General features: G+C 45.8%; 1 non-coding gene across 1 annotated transcript; it reads right to left on the bottom strand.

Annotated features, from left to right (window-relative positions):
• Positions 1–3,227: 3,227 nt before the first annotated feature.
• On the bottom strand, positions 3,228–3,298 carry TRNAG-GCC (transfer RNA glycine (anticodon GCC)). The gene has a single exon. It is a non-coding gene; the product is annotated as a tRNA-Gly (tRNA).
• Between the last annotated feature and the right edge of the window lie 9,834 nt (positions 3,299–13,132).

Raw genomic sequence — 13,132 nt, 5'->3', positions numbered from 1 at the left:
ACTGAAAATTTGAACTTGTTATTCACTTGAAGAAGTGGATAACCTGCAGTAGCAACTAGGCTACTGCAGGTTATCCACTTCTTCAAGTGAATAACAAGTTCCGCTTTCTAGTTCCACTTTGAGCACAGATTTTAACAAATGCAAAAAACATTCCTTCCACTCTGTGCTCAATGGCCTAAAAATGTTTTCTATTGTTATATGTAAGCACAGAAAAAAGGCTTCAGTATGCACCCAGTATGCGCATACTGAAGCAGAAATAAGGCTACAGTATGCGCTTCAGTGGTCTTACAGTTCGTTGCAATCTACTGCATCATGTTCATTTCTTTTCCATCATCGCCGCATATGAACCTATGAACTGCAGCCGAAGCACGGAAGATGCGACGAGTGAACGGTGTGGCCTTCCTACCAGGCATCGGTACTCATCTCTGCCCTGAACAAGTTACTCTTGCTAAGGTAGCCGCGACTGTGATTGTGTACTTTATGTATAATGCCTGTTTTGTTACACAGAATTTGCCACAATTCGGAAATCAAAGTCATGCTATTTGTGCCTCTACGTAAGTGTTGTTTCTCGCCCTGTGTATATTTTTTTCTGTACTCTGCACATCGCATAATATGGGCCAAGGTTTGGCAATGTCTCTGTCTACATCTGTTGCATTTCTTATGGGTTTTATATGAGCAAAATAAATGTTCATTTCACAAGGCACTTGGCATCGTTTCTGCATTACTGTTTTGCAAAGGCTGTGGCACTGCTGCGTTCATGGCTAGTTTAGAGCACTCTGAATCTATTTTTCATGTTATGCATGCTGAAAACAAATTCAAACACTAGCGGACCATGTAAAACCAAATATAGCAATAAAAGGGCATGGCTTAGCGCATGCTAGCATTCAAATCGCGCGCATTTCATCAAGACTGGAAGTAGTTGCCGCCGACCGCTTGGTGCGCTGCAGTCAGATGGGCGGCTTTGTGCCTAAAATCAGAGGTACGGTGGACATTAGACATAAATCAGACAGCCGTCGGACGATTAGCACTGGGTGCCCACGGCAAAACCACGAATGAGGCGGTACAGGGGGATATGGGCCTGGCATCTTTCGAAGTACGGGAAGCTCAGAGTAAAATATTATTTGAGGAACGCCTGAGGAAATTGGAAAGTAACAGATGGGCAGCTAAAGTACTTTAATACCTATAAATAAAGTGTTGACTCCCATTGGAGGAAAAGAACTTGAAAACTAACTAGTAAGTATGCTGGTCGCACGCACGATTAAATAAAGAGCGTTAAACAACAGGTGAAAAACACAGAAGTTAAAAATTGGATAAATTCGATGGAAGAGAAACAGAGTGTGAAACTATACCGAAAATGGAAAAGACAGATCAGGACTGAAGCTTTCTTTGACAACTCAAGAGGCAGTGCCCTATGTATTGAAGCTAGATCAGCGTGCCTTAGAACACGCAGCTACAAAACGAAATTTAACAATGAATATGATACATGTGCAGTATATGGTAAATCCACAGAAACAATTAACCATATTATACTCGAATGTAATGGTATCCATCCGGAAGTCGCAGTCACTCTTCCTGAAGCTCTGGGGTCTTAGAGATACCAGTGGCCAGGTGAATGAACCGGCGGTGGATGCTAGCAAAAAACGATTGGAAGATTGGTGGCTTAAAAGCGGAAAAGTGACATAATGTTAGTGATGTAGAAAGAAAAATTCAATAAATAGAATGATGGTATAGTTAACCAATCTAAAATAATAATTAGGATACCGTTCGTCCGTCCGTCCGTCCGTCCGTCCGTCCGTCCGTCCGTCCGTCCGTCCGTCCGTCCATCCATCCATCCATCCATCCATCCATCCATCCATCCATCCATCCATCCATCCATCCATCCATCCATCCATCCGCCTAATTGAAGACAGGTTGTTTGTGCGTGCGTGCGTGTGTGTGCGTGTGTGTGTGTGCCGAAGTGCGACCAGTCGAAATGCGCGCCGGCCGCTCACGTGGGCTCAGTCACCGCGTCAGGTGCGGATATAAGGATAAGCGCCATCGAGCGCGTTTCTCCCTTCAAATTATTTAAAATCATGCCTTCTGCCCTGGAGATAAGAAAACACAATTTTTCCGAGTAAAAGGGCACTGGCGCCTACTACCGGTTCGCACATACCACGACTGCCAGCTTAAATTACTCAGCGCGTGAAAAAGTTTAGAAGGAAATTGCGTTCTCCTTTTACTTTTGTACGCACCGGTATGTTTCATTCGCACACCGTTGTTGGGTGCGCTGCAATATTATAACGCACAATGGCAGCCACGTGACATTTATCATATTTCGCGGGCTTTCCTCAAATGCGGGAAAAAACGAGCTTGTTGCAGGAAATTGGTAGAAAAAACTGGGTACGTGTGATAGCGCAAGTGCATGACGCGCCACTTGCGAACTGATAGCAGCAGCGGATAAGTAACCGCGCTGGCTATACAAGCGCGTTAAAGAACTAATAAACGTCATTCCTTATCCTGCACCTGGTCTGGGCTGTTTCTTCGAGTACGGCCAGCTCTGCTGCCGCCGCTACTACAGTAGTTTGTTTCGGAACACTCTCCACTCCTTCATGCAGCCCACTTGGCCCCAGCTTGAATAACAAAAATTTTGAACAATTTATGTTCAATAATCAGCGAATTGAGAGGATTGTAAAAGTACTTTGATGAGCGCTTCATGACGTTAAGAGATATACATGGCTTAAATGGTTTTGGCTGCAGCGCATTTTTGAGCGATATTTGGATCAAGTTATGTGACACATCATGTACATCACCAGTCTTCTCTAGTTCATGAATTAATGTTAAGTTATTTAAAGCTACCTTGGTACTGTCAAGTATAGTTTTAAAATATCTGTCACTGCATGCCACCCAGGCGGCGCTGGCGATCCGGTAGTCATCAGTTGCATAGATGTACAACACACCCATCGTGTTCCCGATGGCTGTGTTGCCGACGCCGTATAGCATTGAGACAATGAGATGGGGCCCCTGTATGGGAAGATCAATTTTCAATTATTGTGCTGTGCCTCATGAGCGCCACAGCCGGTGCTAATTTTCGAAAGGAGCTTTCGATCGACACAAGACATCATTCCGTCAAAACGCAGTGAATTGTCCCTTTAATGTCTACTAGGCAGTTTTTTCCCTTTCTGCTTTTGCGAGCCGCATAGAGCGGCGTCGAAGTGTCGTCCCTAAAACATTTAAAAAATTAAAATACATGCGTCGGCCGGGAATCGAACCCGGGCCACCCGCGTGGCAGGCGAGTATTCTACCACTGAACCACCGACGCCGTTGTGATGCTACGACGTCGCGGCCAAGGAATACATTGCGCAAGCTCGTTCAATGGGGGTCAGTCTCCGCCTTCCATTTTGAACGCGTTGTCGCTCTTGGCTCGCGTTACACTGGCGGTGCAACCGGGTTCTAATGGCGGTGTGGACAAGAATGGTTGCGCTCGCCGCAATCGTATGAACTGTACGAAAGAATAGAGCACTTGAACGGGACCAGCGGCGAGAGACGGCTTTTGACTTAGAGGGAGATAAAGCAGCGCAATGAAAACGTAAAGAGAGAAATGTCTGTGTGTCCAATTAAAAACAAAACTGCAATGTACAGATTTCATTGTAAAATAAAAAATATGTTTCAAAACCCTTTGCATATAAGATAGAATTGGACCTTGGCAGAAATTTCTTAAAATCCGAAAGTTTTGACAAACTTACGAATGTGAGAGATTAAAATAAAATATTTCAAGAGTTTTTAATTACCGAAAAGGAGGTCTTGTCATCAACTTCTATTGCTAATAAGATTTTATTTTGTCTTGGAAATTTATGCTTGTAAGAACTGTCGTTCGCATGACAAAATTAGAGCTCCACAATAGCTTGAAATTATTCAATACCGCGACGTTTCTTGTGAGCGTACAGCGTTATTCTGTTCTGTAAAAAAGAAGCGTAAAGAAGTAATAAAGTTTTAATTTCATATATATCGCCTGATTACTTTGCTCTCCACGCTAGCTTTAATCATCACCCTGCAGTCCTCCCTATTATGTAGCATAAGATGCCCATGATTACACATTGTTCTGGATTGCTCCTCTCTTCTCCCTCAATGTCATCCCTATAGCTCCTATTTTCATAGTTTGCAGCCCTTTCCTCACTTTTAGGGAGGCTGCGGCAGCCTTCCGGTATCCGTCGCAACCACGCTCTCTCCTCCCCGTATCTCGCCAACGTGCACTTCGGCGGAAGAAAAAAAAACAGCCAAACTTTGGCCGAGCGGTCTGACCTACTATGTCTCTATTGGCGTCAGGTGAGGCGACTCAGTGTGCCGAATCCTGTCGTGTAACACACTGATAGGTTACGTGGCGCGCGGCGCCGAAAATTGGCTGAATATATGCCGAGCGGACTGCTCGCACATGCGTCCGTGCTCGGCGGCTTGATGAGAACTGTAAGGAATAATGGAATGCTGCAGCATTCATACATGTGTTCGCAGCCATTCGAGATGATGAGGCATAGTGTGAGTGGCAACCGTTCCTCGCACAACTTCTCCCCTGTACTTCGACAGATTGTCTATGTTACTTCACGATCCCCAGGCGAAAACCTTTTTTAAGGGACTGCGAATGACATGCAGGAAGGAAGCAGAAGTTGTACAACGGTCACACGCGTCACTTCTGATGCGTGTACAAGAAGATAGTGAGAATTTTGGGCTTAAACCGAAAATTAAAAAGACAAAAATCATGGCGTCTTGCACTATCAAGTCCTGGAGCATCAAGGGACAAGAAGTGGAAGCTGTGATAGACTTTCTCTTCTTGGGCTCCAAGATAACCCCGGAAGGAGACTGTAGCCATAAAATTAGGAGACGCCTGCTCCTGGGAAAGAGAGCCATGGTAAGCCTTGACCACTTATTAAAGAGCAGAGACATCAGTCTGCCAACGAAGATCCGTATAACTCGTGCTATGGTCTTTCCAGTTGTGATGTATGGATGCGAGAGTTGGACAGTGAAGAAGGCTGACCACCGAATAATTGACGCGTTTGAATTGTGGTGCCGGTGGAGACTCTTGAGAGTTCCTTGGACTGCCAGAAGATCAAATCAGTCGATATTGTCGACCATAAACCCTGACTGCTATTGGAGGGTCAAATTCTAATGTTAAAGCTCAGCTACTTTGGTCATCTGATGAGAAGAGAGGAGTCGCTGGAGAAAGATTTGATGCTGGGAAAGGTTGAGGGTCGCCGGAGAAGGGATAGGCATCGAACGCGATGGTTAGATGGCCTCCTCGAGGCGCTGGAGATGAAGTTATGTGATGTTAGGAAGACAGTGAGAGACCGGAACGCGTGGCGTGACATGGTCCATAGGGTCACGAAGAGTCGGACACGACTGAACGACTGAACTGAACTGAACCCACATAGACTGGCTTTACAATTTGCTTTATCTTAAGGTGCTCATTGGCTGAGACATAAGAATGGACGCTGTTTCTACAGTCTTCAGGTGTTGACTAGTTGAGGCATGAGATTTGATGAAAAATGTTTACAAGGCCCTTAATATTCAAATTTTCAGTCATATCTAGTTGCTACTGCAGGTTATCCACTTCTTCAAGTGAATAACAAGTTACGCTTTCTAGTTCCACTTTGAGCACAGATTTTAACAAATGCAAAAAACATTCCTTCCACTCTGTGCTCAATGGCCTAAAAAATGTTTTCTATTGTTATATGTAAGCACAGAAAAAAGGCTTCAGTATGCACCCAGTATGCGCATACTGAAGCAGAAAAAAGGCTACAGTATGCGCTTCACTGGTCTTAGAGTTCGTTGCAATCTACTGCATCATGTTCATTTCTTTTCCATCAGCGCTGCATGAACCTACGAACTGCAGCCGAAGCACGGAAGATGCGACGAGTGAACGGTGTGGCCTTCCTCCCAGGCATCGGTACTCATCTCTGCCCTGAAAAAGTTACTCTTGCTTAGGTAGCCGCGACTGTGATTGTGTACTTTATGTATAATGCCTGTTCTGTTACACAGAATTTGCCACAATTCGGAAATCAAAGTCATGCTATTTGTGCCTCTACGTAAGTGTTGTTTCTCCCCCTGTGTATATTTTTTTCTGTACTCTGCACATCGCCTAATATGGGCCAAGGTTTGGCAATGTCTCTGTCTACACCTGTTGCATTTCTTATGGGTTTTATATGAGCAAAATAAATGTTCATTTCACAAAGCACTTGGCATCGTTTCTGCATTACTGTTTTGCAAAGGCTGTGGCACTGCTGCGTTCATGGCTAGTTTAGAGCACTCTGAATCTATTTTTCATGTTGTTATGCATGCTGAAAATAAATTCAAACACTAGCGGACCATGTAAAACAAAATAATTCAATAAAAGGGCATGGCTTAGCGCATGCTAGCATTCAAATCGCGCGCCTTTAATCAAGACTGGAAGTAGTTGCCGCCGACCGCTTGGTGCGCTGCAGTCAGATGGGCGGCTTTGTGCCTAAAATCAGAGGTACGGTCGACATTAGACATAAATAAGACAGCTGTTGGACGATTAGCACTGGGTGCCCACGGCAAAACCACGAATGAGGCGGTACAGGGAGATATGGGCCTGGCATCTTTCGAAGTACTGGAAGCTCAGAGTAAAATATTATTTGAGGAACGCCTGAGGAAATTGGAAAGTAACAGATGGGCAGCTAAAGTATTTAAATACCTATAAATAAAAAGTGTTGACTCCCAATGGAGGAAAAGATCCAGAAAACTAACTAGTAAGTATGCCGGTCACACGCACGATTAAATAAAGAGCGTTACACAACAGGTGAAAAACACAGAAGTTAAAAATTGGATAAATTCGATGGAAAAGAAACAGAGCGTGGAACTATACCGAAAATGGAAAAGACAGATCAGGACGGAAGCTTTCTTTGACAACTCAAGAGGCAGTGCCCTATGTTTTGAAGCTAGATCAGCGTGCTTTAGAACACGCAGCTACAAAAAGAAATTTAACAATGAAGATGATACATGTGCAGTATATGGTAAATCCACAGAAACAATGAACCATATTATACTCGAATGTAATGGTATCCTTCCGGAAGTCGCAGTCACTCTTCCTGAAGCTCTGGGGTCTTAGAGATACCAGTGGCCAGGTGAATGAACCTGCGGTGGAAGCAAGCAAAAAACGATTGGAAGATTGGTGGCTTAAAAGCGGAAAAGTGACATACAGTTAGGAATGTAGAAAGAAAAATTCAATAAATAGAATGATGGTATAGTTAACCAATCTAAAATAATAATTAGGATACCGTCCTTCCGTCCGTCCGTCCGTCCGTTCGTTCGTCCGTCCGTCCGTCCGTCCGTCCGTCCGTCCGTCCGTCCGTCCGTCCATCCATCCATCCATCCATCCATCCATCCATCCATCCATCCATCCATCCATCCATCCATCCATCCATCCATCCATCCATCCATCCATCCATCCATCCATCCGCCTAATTGAAGACAGGTTATTTGTGCGTGCGTGCGTGTGTGTGTGTGCCGCAGTGCGACCAGTCGAAATGCGCGCCGGCCGCTCACGTGGGCTCAGTCACCGCGTCAGGTGCGGATATAAGGATAAGCGGCATCGAGCGCGTTTTTCCCTTCAAATTAATTAAAATCATGCCTTCTGCCCTGGAGGTAAGAAAACACAATTTGTCCGAGTAAAAGGGCACTGGCGCCTACTACCGGTTCGCACATACCACGACTGCCAGCTTAAATTACTCAGCGCGTGAAAAAGTTTAGAAGGAAATTGCGTTCTCCTTTTACTTTTGTACGCACCGGTATGTTTCATTCGCACACCGTTGTTGGGTGCGCTGCAATATTATAACGCACAATGGCAGCCACGTGACATTTATCATATTTCGCGGGCTTTCCTCAAATGCGGGAAAAAACGAGCTTGTTGCAGGAAATTGGTAGAAAAAACTGGGTACGTGTGATAGCGCAAGTGCATGACGCGCCACTTGCGAACTGATAGCAGCAGCGGATAAGTAACCGCGCTGGCTATACAAGCGCGTTAAAGAACTAATAAACGTCATTCCTTATCCTGCACCTGGTCTGGGCTGTTTCTTCGAGTACGGCCAGCTCTGCTGCCGCCGCTACTACAGTAGTTTGTTTCGGAACACTCTCCACTCCTTCATGCAGCCCACTTGGCCCCAGCTTGAATAACAAAAATTTTGAACAATTTATGTTCAATAATCAGCGAATTGAGAGGATTGTAAAAGTACTTTGATGAGCGCTTCATGACGTTAAGAGATATACATGGCTTAAACGGTTTTGGCTGCAGCGCATTTTTGAGCGATATTTGGATCAAGTTATGTGACACATCATGTACATCACCAGTCTTCTCTAGTTCATGAATTAATGTTAAGTTATTTAAAGCTACCTTGGTACTGTCAAGTATAGTTTTAAAATACCTGTCACTGCATGCCACCCAGGCGGCGCTGGCGATCCGGTAGTCATCAGTTGCATAGATGTACAACACACCCATCGTGTTCCCGATGGCTGTGTTGCCGACGCCGTATAGCATTGAGACAATGAGATGGGGCCCCTGTATGGGAAGATCAATTTTCAATTATTGTGCTGTGCCTCATGAGCGCCACAGCCGGTGCTAATTTTCGAAAGGAGCTTTCGATCGACACAAGACATCATTCCGTCAAAACGCATTGAATTGTCCCTTTAATGTGTACTAGAAAGTTTTTTCCCTTTCTCCTTTTGCGAGCCGCATAGAGCGGCGTCGGAGTGTCGTCCCTAAAACATTTCAAAATTAAAATACTTGCTCCTGCCGGGAATCGAACCCGGGCCACCCGCGTGGCAGGCGAGTATTCTACCACTGAACCACCGACGCTTTTTTTTTTTTCTTTATTGCCTGTTTTGAGTTCACATCAATTCAAAAAAGATCCACAATAATGGTAAAACTCGCAACAACCAGACTTCGGCTGTCACGAAAGGTTTAAAATTTTTTGAGGACAGCCAGTTCATCGAGCACACTGATCCACTCAGGTGGATCAGAAAGCACCCGATACGTTTCTCTAAGGAGCAGCACACTCTCGATAAAGTTCTCGCGTACAGAACGCGTGTTGACATCTGCATGTTGCACTTGCATCCTTGTTTTCCACAGGCTGTGGAGGCCTAAAACCATGACTAAATCCAAAGGAATACCCTCACTCTCGACTGGAAGGAACCGTATGCCATACGGATCTAACTGAAGGTCTTTCTTTAGTGTTCTCTGGAGAACATCCCAGTGAAAGACTGGGTCCCAGCAATCCAGAAAGACGTGCTCGATTGTCTCTGGTTTTTTGCAAAGGAGACAGTCTGTTGTCCAGGGAACGAATAAGCCTTTTTCATGTAACCAGGTTTTAACAGGTAATGTGTTGGAATGTAGCTTAAAGAAGAACGTTTTAACTGAAGGCCTAACTGGCATCTTTTTCACACGCTTTAAGACATCCTGTCCGGGGCCTCCACGGTGTGGTGCACGGTAAATCGGCAACGGTATCATCACATCCAGAAGATCTTTGTACAGCTTCTTCGTACACACTTCGCTCAAGTATTCCATTGAAAAACGCGCATGCAACATTCTGAAAGACAAGACAACTTCGCGCATGTACCCTTTTAAAGCGCCACTCATATTCTCACCAGAACAGACAACGTATTCTGGAAGCATTTTACACAGTCGTACTTGCATGACCGTCCTCAAGAATTTGTCGTTTTGATCACGAAGGAAAAAAAAACCGCGAGACAACCTGTCGCAAAAAGAGATGCACAAGGCCCAAGCCCCCCGCCTTAACAGGAAGAAAGAGGTTGGTTCTGCTGCACTTTTCCCATGTTGATGCCCACATGAAAACGGCAAAGACACGATGAATTTTTTGAATGCTAACACGCGTCGCCGAAAGCACATTCATTACTTACCATATCTTTGCCACAAGGAAAACATTGCACACATAAGCGCGTGAGAACATTGACAACGGCTTGCCCTGCCATGAATCAGCTTTCTCTCTCGCTCTCTCTGCTTGGCCAGCCCAGAAAGGGGTGGGATCTCGGTACGATTCAAGCGGCACGCCTAAATACTGGGTCGGCAATTTTGACCATTGCAAACGAGAAAAGTATTCAGGCGTAACATCCCAGTCTCCATGCCAGAAACCGGCACTTTTTTCCCAATTTACTTCACAGCCTGTCTGTCGGCAGAATGTTTCAACAAGGGCAGTAACTTCTTGAATGCTTTCTCCGCTTGAACAGAATACAGCGATGTCATCTGCATATGCCAGCATTTTGACCTGTGCTGACTGCAGCATAAAACCAGTTATACGTTCATTGTTTATGATAGACCGGCAGAGAGGCTCGAGATAGGCCGCAAACAGTAGGGGTGACAGGGGGCAGCCTTGCCTCACTGACGACAGCACACGAATGCTGTCAGTGAGCTCTCCATTCACAATTATCCGTGTCGTGCAGTTCGCATACACCATTCGAACACCTTCCTCAATCACTCGCCCTATGTTTGAGTGTGTCAATACTTCGAACAAGGCATCGTGCGAAACGCGATCGAATGCTTTGGCGAGATCCAGCTGTATCATTGCCACTCGAGATCCAATCGCGTCACAACACTCCAAAACAGTTCGTACCACGTGCACATTAGTTGCGATGCTTCGACCTTTAATGCCGCACATCTGGTGTGGCCCAACCAGACTCGGTATTACACTTTGAAGCCTTTTCGCCAGCGCTTTCATGTATATTTTGTAATCCACGTTGGTGAGGCTTATCGGCCGATAAGACCCCACCAACAGGCGTTTTCCTGGCTCATCATACTTCGGAATCAAAACAATGTGCGAGGTAGAAAACGAAGGTGGGACCTGCTTACGTTCGTATGACTCATCTATCACTTTAAGCAAAATCTGGGCTGTGTAATCTTTAAATGCTTTGTAGAAAGCAGCGCCAAGCCCGTCAGGTCCTGGCGACTTTCCCATTGGAAGGTCGTCTATCGCACTTTCTATTTCTGTCAAACTTATGGGTCGTTCTAGACGCGTTTTAACATCCTCATCGAGCTTTGGCATTTGGCGCAAAAATTCTGCCTGAAAGCCATTTTTGGCTTCGCGTTTACGGCCAAGCAATTCATTGTAGTGTTCTATAAAGGTATTTTTGATAGTAGCAGGGTCACTAGTTACAGCACCTCGGTTGTCAATTTGCCGTATTTCCTTTTGATACGCGTGCCGTTTCTCATCTGACAGCGCTCGCTTAGTTGGCGTCTCCCCCGCCCAAAATTTTTCCGACCTTGCTCTTATCACTGCTGCCTTATACTTTTCAGTGTCAATGTTTTCAAGTTGTCGTTTCAAGGCTTTTATTTCTTGTGCATATCTTCCCGGCTGGACGCTATCCATGCTAAGCAAAAACTCAAGCTCCTCGTGCATTTCTTTCTCTTTTCTTTTTCCTCATATCGAATTGCGCTTGCAGTTTTGATAGCTAAAAGCTTTACTCTCTGCTTTAGCTCCTCCCACTCAACTATATAGCTTTCGGCCTGCGTCGAAAGTAATTTATCGAGTTCTTTCGTTGTCTCTCTTACAAAACTGTCGTCCTCTAAAAGCTTCACGTTAAATTTCCACAGGTGCCAGTTAAATCGTGACTTCCGCTGTTTCCTGCCAAATGTTCCAATTACTAAGCAATGGTCACTGAAGCTTACGGGCTTAACGTCATACTCTGTGCACAATGAAGCCAGTTCAACAGAGACATAAATTCGATCTAATCTGGCGTGGCTATCCCTTTGAAAATGCGTGTATTTAGGGTGTGCGTCGTAAGAGAACAAATAGCCAACGTCTTCGAGATTACACTGATTAATTAAGGAGTGCAGCAGCTGAGCACTCTTATCCCACACTGGCAAATTTTTTGCGCAGTCCTGAGCGAAACAAACACAGTTGAAGTCTCCTATCAATATTACTACCTTGTCGCACCTAGGATGCATTTCGAGACTTTCGAAAAATGTTCTGCGCTCGCTCACCGCGTTCGGAGCATAAACACAGACAACACGATAACTATAATTTGAAAACGAAAAGTCAACAACAAGAAGGCGACCGCATTGGGAAGCCACAACGGAAGCAACGTTGATGCCTAAACTTTTACGAATAAATAAAACGCAGCCACCCGACGCGCCGACGGAATGGCAGACGCATACGTCATACAAAGAAGTAAAGGACAACGCCATACGATCAGTTAGCTCTTCGCTTTCAATCTTCGTTTCTTGGATAGCGATTAGGTCAAGGTCATTTTCAAGAATTAGGCGTCGCAGCTGACTTTGTCGTCTTCTTGCTCCCAAACCCCGGACATTTAAAGATGCTAGACGAAGTGTTACATCGAGATTAACCGCCATGTTTAGTAACAAAAGCCCCGCTAATAAGAGTTCGTGGCGGGTAACAAAACACTAAACTCACAGTGCATAAAGCCTCCATGCAGCGTTCCCCAATCCAGTCTTTCGCAGGCGCCGTACAGATCACAGCCAGCACCGTCTTTACTGAGTCCACCTGGCCACACAGGCCAAAGGATTATGGAGGCGGTTTCACCGCCTGCCTTGGCTCGGACGGGACGTTCGGGTTCGGCCGCGATTTGACGGCCGGCCGTCTCCTCCCGGTTGTTTTTGGTGGCGGCTCCCCGCTGCCACTGCCGTCCAGTTGCTCACTCTCGGTATCTTTCTGGTCACGCGGCCGCTTTCCGGGAAGTATACCGGCACCGACGCCAGCTGCTCCCTGAGTAACGTCCATTGCGGGTGCTTCGGCGCCCTCGATGTTCGATTCGTCGTCGTTCGTCGCGTTATCCAATGCAGATTCCTCTTGGTCGGTAACTATTTGTTTGCTCGGTGGGCTAGCGTGAACACTAGGCTTCTGCGGCACAAGGACTTGAAGATTAGGCTGCAATACTTCCTTGTCCGCTGGTCCTTTTTCTGCTTTCGAAGTCTCCTCAGCGTCCGCCTCATCCATGTACAGCTCGAACGCTTCATCGCTTTTGCCGGGACCGGTGACGCTTGCGTATGTGCGAGTGCACTGACTCTCTTCGTGTCCGAACCGACGGCAAGAGCTGCATCGCGGAATGCGGCACTCACGCCGTATGTGACCTGTACGTTGGCAGTGCAGGCAAAGCGGGGCCCTGCCAGGCACTACCA

The sequence above is a fragment of the Amblyomma maculatum genome, unplaced genomic scaffold, assembly GCF_055883805.1.
Source record: "Amblyomma maculatum isolate TAMU_Amacu unplaced genomic scaffold, ASM5588380v1 scaffold_18, whole genome shotgun sequence".
NCBI classification, from domain to species: domain Eukaryota; kingdom Metazoa; phylum Arthropoda; class Arachnida; order Ixodida; family Ixodidae; genus Amblyomma; species Amblyomma maculatum.
The sequence above is the reverse complement of the archived record's forward strand: the minus strand, read 5'-3'. Positions and strand labels throughout refer to the sequence as shown.